Here is a 25,184-nt window from a genome sequence, read left to right as displayed (position 1 = left end):
GGCAGCATCGATCGGCTTCAGTTAGCAATAGTAGCGAAGGAATCGCTCCATCGGGTTCAGTTAACAGCCATCGGTCGATCACTCGGGTTCAGTAACGCGTAGCCTGCAGTGCAATCGCTCGGGTTCAGTTAGAGCCCAACGCCTCGCTCGGCTTCAGTTAGAGCCAACGCCTCGCACCCACGCGCGTACATACGAGAGAAACGCGCATCGTTCCGCCCCCGACCTCCCACCTTAACCAGCAACTCCCCGAAATTTTCCTCCCCCTCGCTTCTACCACAGTTTTTTCTGTCATGGACGGCCTAAAGAATATCATGCAGCTGCATCTACGGCCCGCCCAGGACGAAAAGCCCATTTTCTGTCATGATTTTTTGTCATAGAAGTAGGAGCCCACCACATCTATGATGATACCAGGTTTTGTCACAATTATCGTCATAGAAGTGTCATATGTATGACAGAAAAAAAATTCGTTCGGCCCAAAATGTCACGGATGTGTCTTTTTTTGTAGTGTAGATGGCTTATTTTACTCCATTATTGTTTTGTTGGGTTGAATCCATGACCTTCTTGCATTTATAGCCACCTGCTCTAGTTGGTATGCCGCATCAGAATCATCTAACTTTTTCACACTCTTCCCACCTATTATTTTTAGGAACTTTCTCGACAAGACATGCTCAACAAACTCAGACAACGGAAACACAAGGGGGCTCATTGCTCCCACATGTCGGTTATCAAATGTATTCATGGTCATGCTATATTCTCCCCTGTAGATCCCTAGGCTCTATGGACATTTTCACTCGTACTACGACTGTATCTCCACCTTGCCAATTGATTCAACCCTACAATAGAACCTTCATATCTCTGGAATCATCACCTAATTCATACCTATTTGTCAACATCCTGCACTCCCTATACGCATGGTGATTTGGAAGCCCCTCTTGGTTACACTCTGATTTCCTATAATCACATTAGATCCAAGAGATGGTGGCTTTCAAAGGCCAGGTCAATACGAGGATACATCAACAGATGTACAACATGCATTATGCACACTAGTTTCTGCTTGAGGTACTAAAAGTCGCTTATGGCGATTATATGGAACCGCTCGTGCTTCCCAGAGATTTGGTGGCTTGTGAAAACACATTCTCCAAGATGGTTGTAATGGGGCAACCTTCTCCAACGTATTTTCGACTGAACCTGCAAAGTATGTAGGGTGAAAGATGGAGGCTTAAAGAAGTGGGTGTTCTTCTTTGGGGACAAACTTATTATCAATGCTTAGTGAACCCAGAGAGGATGGGATTATGAGGTGGCCATATCTACCAGTTGGATGAAAATTCTCGAGTATTTTCATTTGGGAGATAGAAACTTAATTTATTCATCTCATGACACATGGTCTCTTCCTCCCTCTTCGCTCCACCTCGCATCGACCACCCTAACTCACCCTAACTAGTTGTAGACAATAAATTCAATCAACTGTATGCACCCATATCCAATATTCTAATGGATTTTTATTTTTTATTTTTTATTTCACATATTTTCTTAAAGCAAATAATGTTATAAATGGCAAAATATAGTAGGAAATGAATAAACATATGTATATCCATATTTAAAATATGTTCACCTCATATTTTTACTATGGACATCACATATTCTAGAAGAATTCATCACCAATTTTAAAAAAATGTTCATCGCATATTTAAAAGAGTGTCATCTATAAATATGATTTCTTATATGAAAATAATAAACAAAAAATGTTCATCTAGTATTTCTAAAATATTTATTGCATATTATAAAAAATTATCATATATTTGGAGAATGTTCATCACATATTTGAATTATATATAGTTAATATTAATGTAATAAAATTTTATTGAGATAAAAAAGAAACGAAAATTATTCGACTCATATTTGAAAATCTTCATGGATAAAAACTTATATTCATGTAATAAAGTTAGAAAAGTACAAAAAATCTATAGATAAACGAAAAAGAAAACGAACGGGAAAAGGAAAAAAGATAGGCTAAACCAGAAGAAACAAAAAAAGTCATTTAAACACACAATAAAAAGGGGAAAAGGATGACTATAACACGTCTTAGGCTATTCGCGCACTATCCCCCTACTGGTGCTAGGAGTAGGTTTCATTGGGATCCTTATACCGAGTCTGAACTTCTCAATAAGGTTGTAGCCGAAAATTTACAAATTTTAGTTTTTTTATTTGTATGACATGTATAAATTTTGCTCTTTACTAACGGGGATCATATAACGTTGATGCATTTTGCATGTTCTAGACATTAGACTTTGTTCACCTTAAAGACACGAAAAGAGCTCTCTCTCTCTCTATCTCTCTCTCTCTCTCTCCTCCCCTCTTCCCCTCCAAATCCATGTTGACTATGCTAAAACCGCCCATGGTTGAGTGGTAGATGATGTGTAGCGACCAGACCTCAAACGGTCAAGTCTCTGTGCATCAGTGTCATCCCTGGATCGGTAATGCTGACATGCACAGTAGTTGAGGATTTATAACAGAGTTTCAATCACACACTTATTACATCGAATGTCTCAAAAGAGAACTTATTACAATAATATGGCTTAAGTCCATCTAAAAGTTAAAACAGCGGAAGGCTTGGAAGATAAAGTGAGTCCATCAACTCCAACGACATAGCTGAGTGAATGACAATGACCTATCGCACCTTACTCGTCATATGAAAAGTCTGCAACATGAAATGTTGCAGCCCGAAACGGGTCAGCACATGGAATATGCTGGCAATGTAACACAAAAGAGCAATGAACAGAATAAATGCTATCACTACATGCATATAAGGCTAGTGGAAATCTCTATGGTTAATGGTTTTGCATCAAGCCAATTTTTCCCTACAATAAAGGAATAGATTTTATTTAACTATCATGGTGGTTGTTAAACATTGAGAAGGTTCCTCTAACTCAATCCCAATTAAACAATATCAATTAACCCAACAAATTAATTTAGAGTGATGAGATCAACATGATAATCCAAGAACCAGATACTCAAGATGTCCATAATCGGGGACACGGCTAACCATGATTAGTTTATACACTCTACAGAGGTTTGCGCACTTTTCCCCACAAGACTCGATCTCCTCCATTGGATTTCTCGCACTACATGGTGTTTGAGAAACGGATGACCGAGACACAGTCTTTCAGAAATATTAACTCTTGACTCTGGATGGACAGTTACACATACTTTCTCCTACATCTACTAGCCCACCATTGAAAGAGGTCATGCAACATACTCAACTATGCTAGAGCCCATAATAGCTTGTGGATGCACATGGAAGTTTCCAGCTTGAATAATCTTATGATCCCTTTGAGCCTGGGTGGCGAACCGTAGGATGATCACACGGGTACTCCAGGATATCCTAGGACAACACTGGATTCTCCAAGTGCCCGCAACCAATCCAACCAGATGTGTATTTAAGTAGCCACCTCAAGTTAACCATTAAGTAACAATTCTCACATCTGTCATGGATACACTCACCCAATCCACGTCTACGAGCATAGCATACCAACCTGAGCACAACGTAGAAGTAACTCCCAAAGGTTTGATAATAAAAGGGCAATAGGTTCTACCTCATCATGTACTTCCCAAACCCACATGTTATTCAGATCCTAACCATGCAGTGTTTGAGGATTGTAACTAATGCATAAAAACTAGGTAATAAAGGGATATGATCAAAGTGTTACTTGCCTTGCTGACGATCTCCAAAACCTAGAGACTCGTAGTAGCACGCTTCGCACTCCGAGAATTCTGTCGCAAACAAACAATATCATACATAAGCACTTAAGCATAGAAACACGGGTAAAACTCAAATAAGAAGATCCAATCTGAAAGTTCAACTGAAAAGCTTCGATTTGCAAAAGAATCAACTCAAACGGAGCAACGAAACTTAAGATACAAACGAAACAAGATCATTTACTAATCTGGACCAAAGTCAAATTTTACAGTACCAAAATCATGTTCAAGTTGGTTAAACAGAAAGAGGGTTGCGAGATGAATATTTAGGCGTTGGTTTCATCTAATTTGGACAAACTAGCAAAAAGTTATACTAGATTGAAGATCAGAGCAGAAATCGCGATCAAAATAATCGCAGATAAAACCCTGGAAACTAAAACAAAACGAACAGACGAACAAACAAACGATCGCTGTCTGAACCTAACCGGCGAACAACGTTCGTTAAAACGAACGAACGGACGAACGTCCGCTAAATAACTAAACCGACGAAAAACCAAACCGATCTAATAAAAAAACTCTAGGGTTTTAAAAAAAACGGCGGTTTTACCTAAAACCAAAAAAAAATTGATGGCGAGATCCGCAAAGTTCGGCGCGGTTCCGGCGGCTTCCGGCAAGGCGGGGCGGCTGCGCGTGCGGCGGCGGGGTGGCGCGGGGTGGCGCGGGTGGTGCGGCGGGGTGCGGCGAGGCAGCTGCGGCTACGGGGGGCGGTGGGGCAGGTGGCGGAGTGGTGCGGCTCGGCGGTGCAGGCGGCGGGGCGACGGGCGGGACGAGGGGAGGAGGCGGCGGGGCGGCTCGGTTATATAGGGGTCGGGGGTCCGACTTGGGGGAGGGGCAAGGCCCGAGCGGCGGCGATGGCAGCCCGGACTCCGGCGGGAGTCCGGCTCGGGCACGAGCACGCGAAGGCGGCGGCGACTGTGGGCCGGATGGGCTTTTGGCCCAGTGCGGTCCGGGAAACCTTTTTTAAAAAATAATTTCGCCCGAACAGAAAATCCTAATAAATTATGAAAAAAACTCTAAAAATTCCAAAAGCAATTTTCACCGTCTAAATAGAATATTTAGAACAAAGTGAATATTTTTCTGGCCTAAAAAATATCTTGTGAGCACCATAACTAGCATCACAAAAGGTAGCTATATTCTCCACCACTACACCCTCCCTTGTGAGCACCCAAGAAGGTATGATGAAAAACTTACCCTTTTATTTATTTATTTTTCACGAAACTTTTAGCTCAAAAGTAGTAGATTCTCGAAAAAATTATATTATATGAAACAATACAAAAAAGATCAAGGATTTACGAATATCAATGTAGAAAAATCTCAAAATTTCAGTATTGCCTTCATGCATGTACTATGGGAAGAAAAATCCAACATTTGCCTTTTTACTTCAAATGAGGATGACATTTGTCATGATATATTTCTCTTGAGGCGCATGCATATTTTGATGCTGTATTATAATCTTTCCCTAATAATAAAGCACGGATTGACTCCTTGGGTTCACCGTCACAATACACTTTCTTCTCATATCGTAATACGCTTTTACGATTTGTATAGACAAATTCGTAATATAAACGAGGTGGTACTAATTTTGGAGACAGTACTATTCTAACCTCCTCCTCCTCGTATGTTTCACTCATAGACTTGGGTCTGCAAACAGGTGTCCGTTGGCCCAGCTACAGTACAATGCATGGAGAAAAACCACGTTTAATTTTTCGGGCCTGGGCCACGGGCCACGTGAGGCCTAGAACCACGGAAAATCGAAATCGCTGAACGAAGACTCGTTCTCCAAATAAATTAATAGTCACCTTAAGCTCCTATACCGCGCCTTCAGCGCCCCGCAAGAGAAGTGGCGCCCGCAGCAGCCGCTGGATGGGCCGGCCCACGATCACGCAACAAGCAACGCAAAAAAATGACCGGCAAAAATACATCCCGAGTCCGATTCGATCTCGCGACCTCGCGCTTAAACATGGAGAGGCTAGTCACTGCACCAGCTCAATACTATTGCCTATTACCAGCGCGAGATCTTTAAAGAATAGAAATGTAGACACGTTATTTATTGCACATTACACTGTAGCGTTTATATTTTCCAATTATTTGAAAATATCTTCACATATTACAAATGGAGTTCATGAGCATGCAAAAAAAGTTCGCATATTCAAAAAGTAGTTCACCAACTCGAAAAAGTTCATTTATTTAAAAACAGTTCACGGATTCAAAAGAAGTTCATCGATTTTGAAAAAAGTTCATCGAATTTGAAAAAAGGTTCATCAATTTGAAAAATGTTCGTCGAATTTGGAAAAAGTTCACCTAAATTGAAAAAAGTTCATGGATTTTGAAAACAAGTTCATGTAAATTGAAACTAGTTCATCAATTTTGAAAATAAGTTCATCGATTTTGCAGAAAAAGTTCATCAATTTTAAGAAAAAGATCAGAAAATTGTAAAAAGTTCATAAATTTGAAAAAATAAGTTCCCCTATTCTGAAAATGGTTCAGCAATTTGAAAAAAGTTCACGAGTTTTGAAAAATTCAGTTCATGGATTTAGAGAAAGAAGTTCATCTATTTAAAGAAAACAATTACGAATTTCGAAAAAAGAAATTAAAAAAGGATAGAGAAAAAAGCAAAAGGAAAAGAAAAAAGAAGAACAAATAAAGGGACGAAAACATGGGTGCTACCACATGTGGTGAAATGGTCGAGTTGGTTATACCTTGATACCTGAAAACCCTCGACGCAGGTTCGAATCCTAGTGTGCTTTGCTTTTTTGCAGTTTTATATAGAGTTTAAAAAACAGGAATAGTGGAAGTTGGGCCGAGCCCAGGTTGCGCCGCTGCAGGCGCCGGTTTGCGGAAACAGCTATAACCGGCGCCTGCAGCGCCAAATAGGAAATCCCTTAATTATCTGTATTTGATCAGACCAATTCATATACGTCCGTGAGTTGCCTGAAAACAAGCTGCCTCGAAATCTACAAGCAGAGGGATCCTCAACGAAAGAAAACACGAAGGAGCAAATAATTAAGATTTACAGAGGCCCAAGGAGGAGGAAACGAAGGAATAGTTGAAATCAAGATTACAAAGCTCCGTGTGGAGGAAACAAAGGAACAGCTAACCACGAGATTCGGGGTCGCACCACTCGCCGGCACGGCTGCTCGGCTCCATCGGCAGTGTGCAAAGGCAAGGAGGCGGCCGGCAAAGCAGAGGACGGTGCGTGGGGGTAGTATGGTGGTGGTGGACGCTGACCCATAGGCGCTCGGACTCCCGAAAGCGTGTGGATCAAATCGGGGTGGGAGGAGGTCCCGGAAGAAGCTCGCCTGGCAGTGGTGGAGCAGGGGGCCGCCGTTCCCAGCGGTGATGGAGCTTGGCGGCTCGTGGGAAGTCGGGTTCCCAGCTGTGTGATGGAGCTGGTTGATCCTGGGGATCCGGCGGCGCGCTGGTTGGTACAGGGGATCTCCCAGCGGCGTTGGGCGTACGCGGCCGCGGCGTAGCGTGTGGGGACTCCCGGTCGTGGAATCTGGGTGGGGGAGGTCCAGATGGAACGTGTTGACATGTTGGACCGCCAGCAATGCGATTGATTTCTACGTGTCAGCTAGCAGCATTGTTGACCCATTAATATCTCCGTGCATGTCGTATGTTTTTTAAATAAATGTGCAATTTCGAGTAACCCCAGTCCGTCACGCGGACGGTTTAGCTCACATGCTATCACCCGAAAAAAAGTGTTTGTTCTATAAATTATGCACACTTTTGAAACTGTACTATATTTTTTGATTTAAGGTTCAACTTGACTCTGTACTGAAAAGGAAACAAACACTACACATAGATAGGAAGGATTGGACAGTGTTGGATTAACATATATACACAGTTTCGATTACACACCACAAAAACATATATGATTGCATGTCCAATCTTTACCTAATAATAAAGTAAATACATGATAAATTGACAATAGCCGCTATGGAACCCGGTAAATTTTTTTTTGCGAGGGTAAAGGGAGTTTTTATTACAAATTCATAGAGTTACAGTCGAGATGCCATACATCCTCAATACATGGAGGAATCGAGCCTAGCCACACAGCAGTGGCACGCTCCGTACGGCTGTAGTATGCCAGCCGATCGGCAACTCTATTCTGAACACGACTAAGTTTCTAAGGAACAAACTCCCTAATACCAGATAAGTGCTTGATCTCCCTTACTAGCTGTCCATACGCTGACCGTTGGAGAGCATCCATGGCGAGACATGATAAAGCTTCGGATGAATCTGATTGAAGAATCATCGGGGCCTCGGAGTGCTCAATGGCCAACGCCATGCCTTGCATCATCGCATGTAGTTCCGCCTCCAAGGGGTCGTTGCAGTGAAAAACATATCTATAAGCTGCAAAGAGGATGACCCCCTCGCGGTTCCTGAGTATCATCCCGATCGCCGCAGAGCCGTCTACAGCCTGAAAGGAGCCATCAACGGACAGGGCCACCAACCGTGGCGGTGGTGCCGGCCATGGTAGGGCAGGAAGCACCCTTGTGTGGCACGGTGCCACCGGGGCAGCCGAGGACATTTTACCTTTGAAAATCTCCTCCACGGTGAACTTGCCAGCCAAGTTGATAGATTTGTAGTAATTGTCCAAGAACTCAATGGAGGCCAGTACTGGGGGGCTTCCTTGCCACGATACAGATCATTCCGAACCTGCCAAATCCTCCAAATCAACAGGAGTACCATGTCTGCAACTGTCTTTGAGCACACGCTGAGGAGTGTCAAGAGCCATTCTTGTCCGTTATCAACCAGAGCGTCATCCTCCGGCAGAGGCCACCTCCGACGCATGTTGACCCACAAAGTTCTAGCCTGTGTACAGGCCACCAAAGCATGAAAAGTAGACTCCTCCTCAATCCCGCAAAGAGGACATAGGGATCTGGTCGCCAGATGTCTCCGATTTTTACATCGTTGCGTTGCCAGCGTACCTGTCGCCACTCTCCACGCAGGAATTTTCATTTTCTGTGGAACGTTGGCCGCCCAGACGCAATTCCAAACCACGCGATCTCCCGCCGGGTGTGTGCTCGACGACCCATTGGCAAAGGCGGTGTTGTGATCGCATGTGACCAGTTTATATGCACTTCTTACTGAGAATACACCAGACCTCTCCGGGAACCATGCAACGAAATCCTCGCGGTTACGCGGTGAGGCCCTGATCTTTAATATGAAGTCCACATCCGTTGGCCAGAAAAACTCCCGAAGACGATCGACACGCCAAGCACCGTTCTCATCAATGAAATCGGCCACTCTGTTCAGATGGCAAGTCCCCTTCGGGGTGATAGGACGAAACGACGGCGGCCGAGGGATCCAGGGGTCCCTCCATGTGCGTATGGTAGCACCATTGCCTACCCTCCAGATAACACCTTGCTTCATGAAAGATCGAGGATGTCGCCTAGAGGGGGGGGGGTGAATAGGCGTTTTAAAAATAATTACGGTTTAGGCTTGAACAAATGCGGAATAAACCTAGCGGTTAATTTGTCAAGCACAAAACCTAAAACAACTAGGCTCACCTATAAGCACCAACAACTTATGCTAAGCAATATAAGCAACTATGTGATAGCAAGATATATGACAACAAACAATATGGCTATCACAAAGTAAAGTGCATAAGTAAAGGGCTCGGGTAAGAGATAACCGAGGCACGCGGAGACGACGATGTATCCCGAAGTTCACACCCATGCGGATGCTAATCTCCGTTTGGAGCGGTGTGGAGGCACAATGCTCCCCAAGAAGCCACTAGGGCCACCGTAATCTCCTCACGCCCTCGCACAATGCAAGATGTCGTGATTCCACTAAGGGACCCTTGAGGGCGGTCACCGAACCCGTACAAATGGCAACCCTTGGGGGCGGTCACCGAACCCGTACACTTTGGCAACCCTTGGGGGCGGTCACCGGAACCCGTCAAATTGCTCGGGGAGATCTCCACAACCTAATTGGAGACCCCGACGCTTGCCCGGAGCTATACACCACAATGATTGAGCTCCGAACACCACCAACCGACTAGGGCGCCCAAGCACCCAAGAGGAACAAGCTCAAGGGCACCAAGCACCCAAGAGTAATAAGCTTCTCAACTTGTAACTTCCACGTATCACCGTGGAGAACTCAAACCGATGCACAAATGCAATGGCAAGGGCACACAGAGTGCCCAAGTCCTTTTCTCTCAAATCCCAGCAAAGCAACTAATGCTAGGGAGGAAAATGAGAGGAAGAACAAGAAGGAGAACACCAAGAACTCCAAGAACTAGATCCAAGGGGTTCCCCTCACATAGAGGAGAAAGTGATTGGTGGAAATGTGGATCTAGATCTCCTCTCTCTTTTCCCTCAAAAACTAGCAAGAATCCATGAAGGGATTGAGAGTTAGCAAGCTCGAAGAATGTCAACAATGGGGGAAGAACACGAGCTCTGAGGATAAGGTTCAATGGGGAAGAAGACCCCCTTTTATAGGAGGGGAAAATCCAACCGTTACCCCACTGAACATCCCCGCACAGAGCGGTACTACCGCTAGGGAAGGGCGGTACTACCGCTCCGGGCGGTACTACCGCTCAACCCAGCGGTACTACCGCGCTGCCAGGGCCCTAACCCCAGGGCGGTACTGCCGCTAGGGAAGAGCGGTACTACTGCTTAGGGCGGTACTACCGCTCCTACTACCTCCCTTAGTGCCGCAAAACCCGACACGAAAAACTTCGTTCGAGAATCGAGGCGGAAGTAGCCCAGACACACAGCGGTACTACGGCCGAAAATCCCAAGCGGTACTACCGCTCTGAGAGCGGTACTACCGCTGGGGAGCTTCGGTGGTACTACCGCTGTGGTCGCGGCACTACCGTTGGGGCCAACCTTATGCCTCAACCACGAAAACAAAGAATACTCCAAGGAAAACCAGAACTGCCATAACTTCTTCATATGAGCTCCGAATTGAGCAAACTCAAGCTTGTTGGATAGAGCAAGACGAGTAGCATCAAAACAGTGGAGGCAGGGGAGGTATGCTTAGCAAACAAAGGAGTGAAACCTCCAACCGAGAAGAACCGGCATACCCTCCAACATCGAAAACATCATAGAAGATGCATGAGAACTCCGTTTTCGATGAACTTGAGCTTGTCATAAAAATGACCACAAGCTCCAAATCTCACAAGGAGAAGAACCAAACAAGAACCAAAAAGATGATGCAAGGATGCAATGGTTTGAGCTCTCAACGAACGATACGATCAAGCAACTCATCGAGAGCCCCCCTTGATAGTACGGCAATCAATCCTATAACCCGGTTTCTCACAACTACCGTGAGACCGGTAAAATAGAAAACCTATCAAGGGAAAACCTTTGCCTTGCACATGATCCACTTGAGCTAAATGATGACGATCTTCTCCTCCTCAAGATGGACCACCTTTCTTGATTGCTTTGGCTCGATGAAGACTAGAGATTGCTCCCCCATACTCCACTATGGGTGAGCCACTCTTCTGCACATCTTCACAAGTCCATTGTCGCCACAATGGACGACAAGCTTCAGGCATATGATCTCTTCGTGATGATCCTACTTGAACTTTGCACACCGCAAACCTAACCCCATAAAGAACTCTCACGAAGACCATGGGTTAGTTCACAAAGCGTAATTGACCATGTTTACCATACCATGGGATCGCTTGATCCCTCTCCGTACATCTTCTATGCTTTGTGTGTTGATCAACTTGATTCATTCTTTGACTTAGTCTTGATCAACCTTGAATCTTTCACTCTTTTCATTTGGATGATGTCTTGAAGGTAAACATGAATGATCACACAATCTTCTTCTTCAAGACATGCTTGCAATAAGCTCAACACTCACATGACCAATCTTTGGATAATTCCTTAATAGCACCTTGGTCAACTCATAAACTCCTTGAAACCAACACATGGAATTCAAGAAAAGCCTATGGACAGATCCTTCAAATATAACTCAAGACAACCATTAGTCCATAGAGATTGTCATCAATTACCAAAACCAAACATTGGGGCACCGCATGTTCTTTCACTTCAGAAGATCAAGGCCATGAAGTATGCCCTTCCAGGCAGAAGAGCCATTACCAGAGAACGAGGTATCCAAAAGCTGTCCCGTCGGGTAGTAACGAGCTTTCAAGAGCCGTGCACATAGACTATCTGGTGAATCTAGCAATCTCCAAGCTTGTTTGGCCAGTAAATCTTGATTGAAAGCCCGCATATCCTTAAACGCCATGCCACCCATAGATTTTGGTAGTCGCAACTTGTCCCAACTCATCCATGCCATCTTCTTCTTCCCATCCTCAACGCCCCACCAATACTGGCAGATCATGCGAGTCAGCTCATCGCATACCGATGCCGGTAACTTAAAGACACTCATGACATAAGTAGGTATCGCCTGTACGACTGCCTTGATCAATATTTCCTTGTTCCCAGCAGACACGTACTGTTCGCTCCAATCAATAAGTTTCTTTCGTAACCGATCCTGGAGGGTTTCAAAGTTTCCCTTATGTACTCTTCCTTCCGGGACCAGGAGGCCCAAATACTTAGGCTCAAAGACTTCCTGGGTTATTTCCAAAACCGACTTCACCTCATGTATTACAGATGGCAAACAATTTTCTGAAAAGAGGATGGAGCACTTCGACGGGTTAATCATTTGTCCAGTCGCCGCCGAATACGTGTTCAACACACTCTTAACCAAATTAGCTTGCTGTTCCGAGGCTTGAAAAAATAGGAGTGAATCGTCTGCAAACAAAAGATGCGTAATCACCGGAGCAGACCTGCATATCTTGACCCCTTGTAGGCCATCCTCTCTCACTGATTTATGCAACAGGGCAGACAGTGTATCAGCCACAAAGAGGAAGAGAAAGGGTGATAAGGGGTCACCTTGACGGAGCATACGTGTGCATAATAAATCATTGGCGCCAAAATACAGACATTAACATGTCATGGCAATAGAGTCTTTTGTTGATCTCAACGAAGCTATTGTTTCACGACATCTCCTCGAGGTGTTGTGATATGTTTTCTTCTCCCATTGCAAAGCAGCGGTTGTGATATGTTTTCTTCTCCAGTTGCAAATAATAGACCACACGCAGGCAGAAGGGGGCATCCCAACAGAAGCTATAACATCTATCTACTATATAATCCCACCTTGCTCCCCTACATTCAAATAAACCAGGTTAAATACTGCTGCGAGTTGAAATCAATAAACCGGCTGGATTAATAGGAAAGGATGGGCAAAGAAATTGAAACAGAAGAAGCAGACGATGGGCAAAGAAATATCAAAAGAAGGAAGATGGATGGGTGGAGAGAAGTGCATCGCTGAGGACGGTATACTACCGTTGCAGCATACACACTGTATAACGTAAACACTTTACCCACCTGCATGTATTTAAGGCCCACGCACCAGCCGTTGACACTACCGATCGATTTGCACGTTCTCGTTCAAACACGCACAAGCACCTCGCTCGCTTTGTCCTGATCCACCGACGCCGCCGTGCCGCGATGTCACAAAGCTCATCTTCTGCTCGTCGTCTCCAGACACCCCCGCCCCCGCTGCCATTGATCCTGTGCCTGAGGTGTTGGGAATAACCCGTGGCGAGTCTGGCGAGCCGGTGCACGCGAGCGTGCGCGGTGGGCGCGTCGGACTCGGGCCAGGGCAAGGTTGGGTGTGCGTGTGTGCGTGTGTTAGCGCGTATGTGCGCGAGTCTGTTGGCATAGGACCAGGGCGTGGGCCGTGTAGGGTGCGCGAAGTGGCCGCGGCGATCGCGTCAGAGCGCGATGGGTGCGCGCGAGCCAGGGCGTGCGGGGCGTGGCGAGTGGGAGTCGGGCGAGTCGTGGAGCTGCACGGGCATGTCCGTGGGCTCGGGTATAAGACCCTCTCCCCCCCTGTGTAAGTCGCTGAGGAGATCGAGTTCGAGCTCGAGGTGAAAAACCAGAAAATCCCGTTCGTGCGGGGGGCGTTCGTGCGCCGGCAAAGTCTCTGTGTTCTTCTTCCTCCCCTCCGGTCGTGTCTTCGGTGATCACCGTGGAGTGCCGCAGGCCGTGGCAACAACAATTGGTATCAGAGCGAGGCGATGAGGCGCGGTGAGGGAGCTCGCCGGAGTTCACGGCGTTGGTTCCACACGGCGGCGGCGGCGCGGGCGGATCGGTGTCGATGAACATGCCGATGCTCTCGCCGGAGAACTACACCGTGTGGGCGATCAAGGTGCAGGCAATCCTTGATGCCCACACGCTGTGGGAGGCGGTGGCGCCGGCGAACGATGCGGCGGTCAACGCGAAGAAGTGCAAGACGGCGAGGGCGCTGCTTCTGTCGGGGCTGCCGGAGGACGTCTTGCTGCAGATGGCAGCGAAGCCCACGGCGAGGGAGGTATGGGACTCCCTCAAAGTGCGTTTCGTCGGCGCCGAACGGGTGCGCGCGGCGAGGAGGGCGACGTTGCCCGGCGAGCTGGACCGGCTGAGGATGGAGGACGGCGAGTCTCTGGACGTCTACGCCGGCAGGTTGGCGGGGATGACGGCGAGGTTCGCGGGCCTGGGAGAAACGCTGAGCGACACCGAGCTGGTGAAGAAGCTCATGGATACGGTGCCGGACCGTCTCTTCCCGGTGGTCGCCGGAATCGAGGAATTCTGCGAGCTCGAGGAACTCACCTACGACGAGGTGCTCGGGCAGCGGCGCGCGTTTGACGAGCGTGTGCGGCGCCTCGGGCAGAGCAGGGGCGAGCGCCAGGACGGCCAGCTCTTGTACACGGCGGCGCAATGGCGGGCGCGGGAGCGGCGCCAAGTGGGAGCTCGGGACGGCAACGACGGCGACACACGCAGTGTGGCATCAGGCAGCGGCGGCAACAAGCGTGGCCGATGCTACAAATGCGGCGAACGAGGCCATTTCAAGCGGGACTGCCCGGAGCTGCGGAAGGCGCTGGCGGCGGAGCGGGCGCTGCTGGGGGACGCCGACGTCGACGACAACGGCCTCCTCTAGGCCACGACTTAGGGGGAGAATGTTGGGAATAACCCGTGGCGAGTCTGGCGAGCCGGTGCATGCGAGCGTGCACGGTGGGCGCGCCGGACTCGGGCCAGGGCAAGGTTGGGTGCGCGCGTGCGCTCCCAAGTGTAGGTGTGCGTGTGTGCGTGTGTTAGCGCGTATGTGCGCGAGTCTGTTAGTCTAGGACCAGGGCGTGGGCCATGTAGGGCGCGCGAAGTGGCCGCGGCGATCGCGTCAGAGCGCGATGGGCGCGCGCGAGCCAGGGCGTGCGGGGCGTGGCGAGTGGGACTCGGGCGAGTCGTGGAGCTGCACGGGCATGTCCGTGGGCTCGGGTATAAGACCCTCTCCCCCCCTGTGTAAGTCGCTGAGGAGATCGAGTTCGAGCTCGAGGTGAAAAACCAGAAAATCCCGTTCGTGCGGGGGGCGTTCGTGCGCCGGCAAAGTCTCTGTGTTCTTCTACCTCCCCTCGGTCGTGTCTCTGGTAATCACCGTCGAGTGTCGCAGGCCGTGGCAACAACGTGAGGTGCGCCGGTACGAGGACTAGATGGTTTGTCTCCGGCACGGACCGGAACCCCGGCGTCCGTTTCTACAAGTGCCCGAACCAGGGAGTAAGTCTGAATTTTTCGTACACCCATCCATCAGATGATGCCGTTTAATTTCTGCTGTTGCTTTGTGTTTTTTTGTTCATCATTCAGTTTGGACACTGATGCAGGACGGGGGGCCCTACGACATTTGTTTGTGGGAGGACCAGTACGCGTTTTTCATCACCGGCGTTGGCATCAACCTTCTCGTCGAGGCGGCCGGTGGTGGGAGCAACGTGATGTTCGGTATTTGCTGCGCAATGGAGGACGTACGCATCGCAGCTAGGAACACCATGATGAGTTGCTTGTTCACGCTGCTGCTGCTTGCCAGGACAGTCGGTGGGCAGAAACGTTCCAAAGACGGCGTTCCACGCGCGACGGCCTCAAAGAGCATGATTTTAGAATTAAATAATTCCTTGCGGAAAGGTTGTGCATTTAGCAGGCCCGCGTGCACTGTGAGTGCAATAGAATTATACTAGATGATGCCCCCCACGTTATTGCAGGAATATTTTGCAATATTTCAATGAAGTTTTAGGTATATGGAACATGAATATTTTAAAATAATAGCTTTTGAAAGTATATAAGGATTAAATGTGAATAGCATAACATAATGGAATTTTACTTGTATGCATGTTGAAGTGGATTTTTAATATGCATAGTTGCATGTTGATGTGGGTCTTTTCCTATGCATGTTGAATGATGAGGTGGTATGCTTGCATGTTGAGAGAAATATGTAAGTGGGGGTTAGCTATTTAGATATAGAAGATGTAATCGCCGTGTTAATTTAATCTTCAATTAAATGTAATAAATCATCTGGGCTGTTTAAGTATCAGCTGCACCACCGGCCGACGATTTTTGTGTACGCGTGCAGAGGCATAATTGGCAGCGGCCGGTCGGTCAAAAAGCGCTTCCATCGGATGTCAGAACATCAGATGACACACGCATGTCAGAACATCAGATGACGTACTAGATATAGATTTCCTTATTGCATTGTTCGTGCATTGAAAATTGTAACTATTCCGACAGAGAATCAACAGTTACAACGTACCAGAAACAACATTAGCCAAACACCTTACACACGCAAGACCACTGAGTGTAATTAGTAGCAGTGCGCATCTTTTTGTCAATGAAAAATAACCAGGATACATACTGCCGGGGCAAGCGTACTTCTGTAACCAAACACGGGTTCATGATTAGAAAAACGATTAAGGACAATTTTTGCCAAGCTTGATTCAGACTATATTCTTTCCCCTAGTCTATATTCAGAGTGCTGCACAAATTCAACAACCTTCTAAGTTTGATTATACTAAGTATAGCTTTCCCTTTGCATTGTTTGAACATTTAAAAATGTCACCATCCTGACAGAGAATCAGCCATCAGAATGACATTGGCCAAAAGAACTTAATCATGCATGCAAGTCCGCTGGTTCTTATTACTAGCAATTCAAGGTTTATTGTCAATGAAATTTAACCAGGATACATACTACAGGGGCACGGGTACTTTTGCTAACCAACCACGGGGCAGGGCTTAAGAAATAGGAGTACTACTAAGGACTTTTTGACCAAGGTTGATTCAGATCTCTATTGTTTTTCCCAGTCTTTATTCAGAGTGCTACAAAAAATCACCAAACTACTGAAACATTTTGTAGCTGCTCGTATCAGTACGTACCTGCGCTTCCAGTCAACAGGGATGGTGTTTGCCCAAGCCGGGCCGATGTGGCGTAAGGACTGCACGGCGCCGCCCCCAGAACTGCATGTCGTGCAGGAAGCCGCCGGTGGCTGGACATGATGGAGGTGTGCGAGACGACAGCAGGCGTCGCGCACCCGGGGTTTGCGGACGCCACATCTCCGCCGCCAGAACTGAAGGTCCTGCAGGATGCCCCGGAGAACTTAGACATCAGTCAAGGCCCCCCCTTGATCCAACCGACGCATGTCCGGCAAGACCGCTCCTACGGCCGAATCGGCCACAGCGGCACTGCCCTCGCCCAAAACGCACGACACCTCGCGCCCCACTGGATCTCTTGCCGCCAAGGTCGATCTGCAGCACTGGCGACCGGAGCGAGCTCGTTAGATCTAGATCAGAGTTTCACTCACCCAGAGTCGAGCGCCGCCACCGTCGTTGCTCCGAAAATCGGCATGAGCAGAGCCAGGCGGGCCAGAAAGCACCCCGGCTGTTTTTGTAGCTCATCGTGTTCTTCGCCCCCCAAGTCGGAAAAGGGGCGCGTGCGAGATGCAGGACATGCGACTAACCTGTGTCCTCACCGCCAAGTTGAGTCTCGTACAGAACTTTACTGGCAGATCACCGGGCCCCACACTGCACGCCCTGCGTGGCCGGTCCCTTCTATGTGTCAGACATGTACCACGGACCGAGCCCACAAGACTGACGGAGGGCAGTGTATTTGTCTGTATCACCCAATCCACTTTACTTCTTTTGCAAACCATATTGCACGCATAACCACGCGACGCGCGACCGGCCGGTAACTGCATGCAGCTGCCGCTGCGTTCAGGATGTCCACTCTCGATGGGTGGATGGATGATAAGAGCATCTCCAATAGTCGCCCCAAACGACGCACACGCGCGGTAAACGCAGCTTTTAGCGCGCGCGGAGCGGTTTGCCGCGCTCCAGCGGCCGCGGGAACCGTTAGCGCGCGCGAAAAGGCGCCAATTCGCGCGCAAGATTTGGCGCGCTGCTTCGCGCGCGCCTATAAAAGCTGCGCGCGCCACGCGCCTTCTTCACACACATCTCTTCCCGTCTCCCTCTTCCTCTCAGCCACGTGCCGCTCCAGCGCCTCGCCACCGACGCGCCGCCATGCCGCCGCGCCGCTGAGGAGCGTCCGGCTACCGCGGCGTCCGCCTGCGGCCCAACGGCAGCTACACCGCGGAGATACGCTCCGGCGAACTCCGGCTCGCCCTCGGCACGTACGGGACGGCGTGACAGGCCGCCCGCGCGTACGACGCGGCCGCGTGGCGCCTAGGCCGGCCGCGCGGCCAGATGAACTTCCAAGATGTGTACACGCTCGAGCAAGCGCTCAACCTCGCCCCTCTGCCTCGTCTGAACACGGCGAAAGACCGTGCGGAGCACGCCGAGCGGCAACGCCGCCTCCTCGTCGCCCAGGAGGACGAGAGGGTCATGGCGGACTGGCGTCAGCGCCACCCGGAGGACGTCGCCTACGAGCAAGCCTACTGGGCAAGGCGCCGCGAGGAGGACACGCAAAGGCGCCACGCGTCGCGGTTGGACAGGCGTCGGCGGAAGGCGTTGGCGAATGCGCAGTCCGACCTCGTTGCAGCAGGTGGGCGGTCGTTCTTCACGCCGAACGATGAGCGGTGGCTGGACATCTGGCTATCTACCTCGGACGACACCGCCGAGGATGATAGTGGTGATGACGATAGCGACTTAGAGTAGTTTTTTTTTGTTAATGCAATCTATGTTTATCGTTTGTCGTTTTTATTTTATGCAATCTATGTTTCGGACGTAAAATACCTTTGTATCGTTTAATCTATGCAATCTATCTAGTTTTTTTTTAAAATTTTAACTTTTAAAAATGCATACATTTCTAGTCGCGCGCGCTGCTGGAGCGGCGCGCGCGCTGCATTTCAGCGCGGCTGCTGGAACCAGCGCAGGCGGGCGCGCAAAACCAGCCGCAGCGTGCGCGCTAACAGGTTTTTTGCGTGCGGCGCTTTAGCGCGGCTGTTGGAGATGGTCTAAATGAGAAAAACAGAAGATATGCTGCTGGTGAGTGGGCAACGTCGGCGGCATGGAGCAGCTGCTGGGAGCGGCGGAAGCGGATGTGGCTGTTGGCAGTGGTGAAGCAGGGGTGCCAGGCTCCCGGCAGCAGGGCCATGGTGCGGAGCGGCTTGACATGCAGGGACCGGATGGTGGCGAACTCCACCGGACGTGGCCACCATTGGCGGTGGTGAAGCAGGGGTGTCGGGCTCCCGGCGGCGGGGCCATGGAGCGGAGCGGCTTGACGTGCAGGGACCGGATGTCGGCGAATTCCACCGGATCTAGGCATGGGGACGGCACAGGCCGCGGATCCGGTGGCGCGAGCATCGTAATGGCTGACGGCGGCCGGTTAGCGTCCACTTGGGGGCAGCCATGGCCGGTTCATGTGGGGAGTCTCAGAAAGAGATGTGAAACGGAAGGAGGAAAAGGGAAAGGAAAGAGAGGGCGCGAGGTGGTGCTCCGGCGAGGTTGCCACCGGCGTTGTGGATGCAGAACGGGGGCGCTGCGATGGGCGCAACCGGCAGGAGATAACTGTTTCTTTATTATTTTGGCTGTCAAGCGGCTGATTTCTTTTAGCTATCAGCTGACGTGTTAGCTAGCGCTAGCGTGCATGCATGTTGAGCTGTTGGATCCTTCACGGACCAATGAATATGCTTTTCCTTTTTTAAAAACCGACCGATGATCTTTGAGTATTATGTACAGATAGTTTTTTTTTTATTTTGTGCTAAAACAGGTACACTAGATTTTATTTCTTGGATACAGAATCCATATATGTACATGCATTCAAGTTCTATAAGTGCATGCTACAGAATTAGTGGTTCGTATTTTTTCCTGAAATTTGCTTATATAACTTTTTAAAGTGTCTGCATGCTTTAAAAATGGTTGTGTAATTTAAAATGTGTTCGTGCTTGTCAAAAAAATATGCGATTTTTCAAAAAGTGCACTTGCATTTTAAAATGTTTGTATTTTTTCAAAAAAGAGTTTATGTATTGAAAACTGTTCAGATTTTTTTAAAAACACCCTTTCTAAAAATGTGTTCATCTAATTCTAGAAGTGTTTGCATGCTAAAAATGTTTGTAATTTTAAAAAGGTTATGTGATTCAATAAAATGGTCGTATCTTTTAAAAAAGAAGGTTCATGCATTTTGAAAAAAATAAATTAAGAGCGAGTTGGATTATGAGGGACGGTGTATGGAATAGGTGCATGGTGTAGCTCCTGTATGGCGGCCCTTAGGTCTAGCTTGACTAGATTAGTTTTAAAAGTTATAAATATTCTTTTGCATTGGCGCGGTTCCGTGATAAGTCTATTGTGCGGTGGCCAAGATTAACAGAGATTTGCGAAACAACATGTGGTTAGATGGTTAGGTGGACAGTGGTATCCCAGCACACCAGGGTTCGAGTCCTGGTGCTCGCATTTATTCAAGAATTTATTTCAGGATATCCCGTGATCCGTGTTTAGTGGTAGGAGACGTTCCCGTCGACTATGAGGCACCTTTGGTGATTTCGTCAATCTTAAGATGATATGTCGGCTCGGTCTCTCGGAGATGCTCGTATGGGTAGAATGTGCGTGTGTATTTATAGGGATTAGTGTATGCGTGTATATATGAGCGCATGCGTCTGTACTGTGTTCAAGAAAAAGATCAAATGAGTTTTTTTCCCTACCCACACATAGGCTCCAATTCCTGATTGATTTTTCTTTACGAACCGCTAATTGGCACTGTGGAAATCATGCACGTGCTCGTCATTCAAAATATACTTATCACCGCAGATCTATGTCACGTTCGGTGAGAAATTTCCAATTATTCATACCAATATACTAATCTAGATACCATCAACAGTTTAGACATTGTCCCTCATCTGATTGTTTTGTTGGCCACAGACCAAGATCTGTGACATATGTGGACGCGAACCAGATGTTGCCAACTCTTGCATCACCTTGATGAGGTCATCGAAATGCCATCCCCAAGTAAAAATGTTGTCACTTAGTTAGCATCATTCTTACAAGTTTAGAGCAGCGAGCCTCCAAAGCTTCATCTTCCACCTATTTTCTCACCCGTCGTTTCATAAAACCCCCTTTTGCAGCGTTATATTTTTTCTATACTCCGGGTGCAACGCACGGGCATTTGTGCTAGTCTTTACTCAATTATGTATTATGTTTTTAGTTTCATAAACATTTCACTATGTTGATATAGTTATTAATGGTTGTAGTAGTACTAGGTGAATGACAGTTGTGGTAGTGATTTATATTATATATTTAACTAAGGGTCCATTACTATAAATGCTATCCTTAAATTGATGATCCCTAATGTACAATTTTAAGTTAATACAATGCAAAACATCAACTGGAGCACCAACACCCCAATCTGCATGCTCCACGTCATGTTTGGACCCCGAGGTTGTTCTACTCCACCATTGTCCTGCTGGGTTGAATCTATGACCTTATTCCATTCATCGCTACCTTCCCTAGTTGGTATGCCACATTCATGTCAGTCAAATCTACCTTTGGCATGCTCTTCCCATCTATTATATTCAAAAATTGTGATGACGAGACATGCCTAGTAAACTCAAACAACGGGAACACATGTGAGCTCATTGATCCCACATGTCCTAATACTCCTTTGTCTTGTTGTAGCCCTCCATGTATTTTGGGAAAAATGGTAGTTGTCAAATGCATTTATGGTCACCTATCTTCTTCCCTCACATATAACCATTAATTATGGACATGCTGATACGCACTACCCATGCAGCTCCACTTTGCCCATGATTCAGCTCTACTCTAGAACTTTCATATATCCAAAAGCACCTCTGGATTCATATCTATTATTTAATGGCCCATGATGCCTGTTTTTGTGATTTGGGGCACACCTCTTGGATGCAATGCAATATTCCAAACTCACATTTGAACAAAGATATGGTGTCCTTCAAAGGCTGGGCTATTACATGGATTCATAAGAAGATGTATGACGTGCATTTGGCATTAGTTTTCATCATTAAATATCTAGGGACTCCAAAGCTCGGAAAAATAACTTCTTTAAGCATTTTAATAAAAGTGTTAGGATGAGCACTACTAGTTGGAATAGCTTCTACCCACTTAGTATCGTAATAAACAACAACTAAAATATGTGTATACCCATTAGAGGAAGGAAAATGTCCCCTATAATCAAAGCCCCAAACATCAAATGGTTCAATAACAAGTGAATAGTTCATTGGCATTTCCTGACATCTTCTAATATTACCAATTCTATGACATTCATCACAATACAAGACAAACTTACGAGCATCCTTGAAGAGAGTAGGCCAATAAAAACTAGATTGCAATATCCTGTGTGAAGTTCTATATCCAACATGGTGTCCTCCGTAAGCCTCAGAGTGGCACTTGCGTAGGATGTTTCCTGTTCATGCTTAGGTACACAATGTCAAATAACACCATCTACTTCTTTATAAAGATGTGGGTCATCCCAAAAGTAATGTCTTAAATCATAGAAAAACTTCTTCTTTTGCTGGTATGTGAAACTAGATGGTATAAATTTAGCAACAATGTAATTAGCATAATCAGCACACCATGGAGTATTACGAGAAGCATTTATGATAGCTAATTGCTCATCAGGAAAACTATCATCAATAGGCAGTGGGTTATTGATACGTCTCCAATATATCTATAATTTTTTATTGTTCCATGCTGTTATATTATCAATCTTGGATGTTTTACAATCATTTTATATCATTTTTTGGTACTAACCTATTGACATAGTGCCCAGTGCCAGTTGTTGTTTTCTGCTTGTTTTTTACATCGCATGAAATCAATACCAAATGGATTCCAAATGCAGCGAAACTTTTTGTGGATTTTTTCTAGACCAGAAGACAATGTATGGGCCAAGAAAGTACCAGAGGGGTGCTCTGAGGGGAGCATAACCCACCAGGGCATGCCTGGGGGCCCAGGCACGCCCAGGTGGGTTGTGCCCACCTCGGTGGCCTCACACCCCGCTTCTTTGCTCTATAAATAGCCCAATATTCCAGAAACTCTAGGGGAGTCGACGAAAATCAATTCCAGTCTCCGCAAGTTCCAGAAACACCAGATCCAAACTAGATACCATCACAGAGGGGTTCATCATGTCCATTGGTGCCTCTCCGATGATGCGTGAGTAGTTCTTTGTAGACCTACGGGTCCGTAGTTAGTAGCTAGATGGCGTCCTCTCTCTCTCTCTCTCTCTCTCCATCTCTTGATTCTCAATACAATGGTCTCTTGGAGATCCATATGATGTAAGTCTTTTTGCGGTGTGTTTGTTGGGACCCGATGAACTTTGAGTTTATGATCAGATCTATGTTTTTATCCATGAAAGTTATTTGAGTCTTCTTTGATCTCTTATATGCATGATAGATTATAGCCTCGCATTTCTTCTCCGATATTTGGGTTTTGTTTGGCCAACTTTATCATTTATCTTGTAATGGGAAGATGTGCTTTGTGATGGGTTCAATCTTACAGTGCTTGATCCTAGTGACAGAAGGTGAAACGACACATATGTATCGTTGCTATTAAGGATAACAAGATGGGGTGTATTTCTACATAAATAGATCTTGTCTACATCATGTCATCGTTCTTATTGAATTACTCCGTTTTCCATGAACTTAATACACTAGATGCTGATGTCTACTACACAACCTTCTTCTTGTAGACTCGTGTTGGGCCTCCAAGCGCAGAGTCCTGTAGGACAGTAGCAAATTTCCCTCAAGTAGATGACCTAAGGTTTATCAATCCGTGGGAGGCATAGGATGAAGATGGTCTCTCTCAAAAAACCCTGCAACCAAATAGCAAAGAGTCTCTTGTGTCCCAAACACACCCAATACAATGGTAAATTGTATAAGTGCACTAGTTCGGCGAAGAGATGGTGATACAAGTGCAATATGCACTACAAGAAATATGTCAACTTGTGACCACCACTATTGGTCACTGAAAGGCCATAGTTTTTCATTTGCGACCTTTTTGTGACCAAAAATAGAAGGTCAAAAGCTGGCGGTCGTAAACTGACTATAGCGACCTTCTTTGCGATGTGTAAAAGGTCGTTGGTTCCACGACCAAACTTTTGGTCACAAGCAACCTCCCCAGACCACGTAGGCATCCAGCATGGCAAGCTGATGTGGCACAAGAATCAGCCCGGTCCGATTCAGTGTTTTACATGGGCTGAGCCCAACAATTCAGCCTATTTGTGTTTTTTTCTATCTGTCAATTTTTGGTTGGGTCTATGGGCCAAGCCCAATATTGCAGCCTTAATTTTGTTGGGCCATGGCCCTCTTTCCATCAATTGATTTTCTATTTTTCAATTGTTTTATTTTAGAGCAGGTCCCACTAGTCAGATGGGTCCCACATGTCAAAAATTTCAAAATTTCTCAGATTATATTCATAAGTGGGACATAAACTGGTCCCGCTCGTCAAGTTTCCATTTCACATATTTTTAACATACATAATCACTATTTCAAATAGGACGGGACAAATATAATTCATCAAATAACACTACATTAGTCTTTTACAATCTGTTACAATATTACAATTTATTGTCTACTACAGAATCAAAAAACTCTTTGCTAAGTAGGGCTTCGCTGCTTCGCCATCTTCCTAAGTAGGGCTTCGCTGCTTCGCACTTGGCTTCACGGCTTCACACTCAAAAAGATTAGGGCTGAAGCTCCTGAAAAAGAGTGAACATAAAAAGCTACCAGCTTAAATAAAGAAAAACAAGTAAGAAAAGCACATATATGTTGTCCTTGGAAGGCGAACGCATAGAACAGTAGGAAAATTGCACAAGAAAAGAGCATAGAAGCAAATTAATTATATGGAACCAAAAACTGAATCATTGCATATCAGATTACACAGGAACAAAATGTAGAAGCAGATTATATTGAAGCAAAAACCAAATCATTATGGAGCACATAATAATACATGAAGAGAAAGAAGCAGCTATATAGGCCAAAACTGAACAAACCACAAACAACAGCACAACGGCAGAAGTAGCCCTATTTGCATCATGTTGAACAGCACAAGCAGCCATATATGCAACGCAAAGAAAGAACACTCGACATCCAACATCTGAAGACATGCATTGCAATGATTTCTAAGAACATCTAGCATACTAGTTTCCGCAAAGAGCATAAGCAAACATGATACAATATCATTTGCATCTCA

This window comes from Triticum aestivum, chromosome 7B, assembly GCF_018294505.1.
Source record: "Triticum aestivum cultivar Chinese Spring chromosome 7B, IWGSC CS RefSeq v2.1, whole genome shotgun sequence".
Lineage (NCBI taxonomy): Eukaryota > Viridiplantae > Streptophyta > Magnoliopsida > Poales > Poaceae > Triticum > Triticum aestivum.
Note: the sequence above shows the minus strand (reverse complement) of the source record.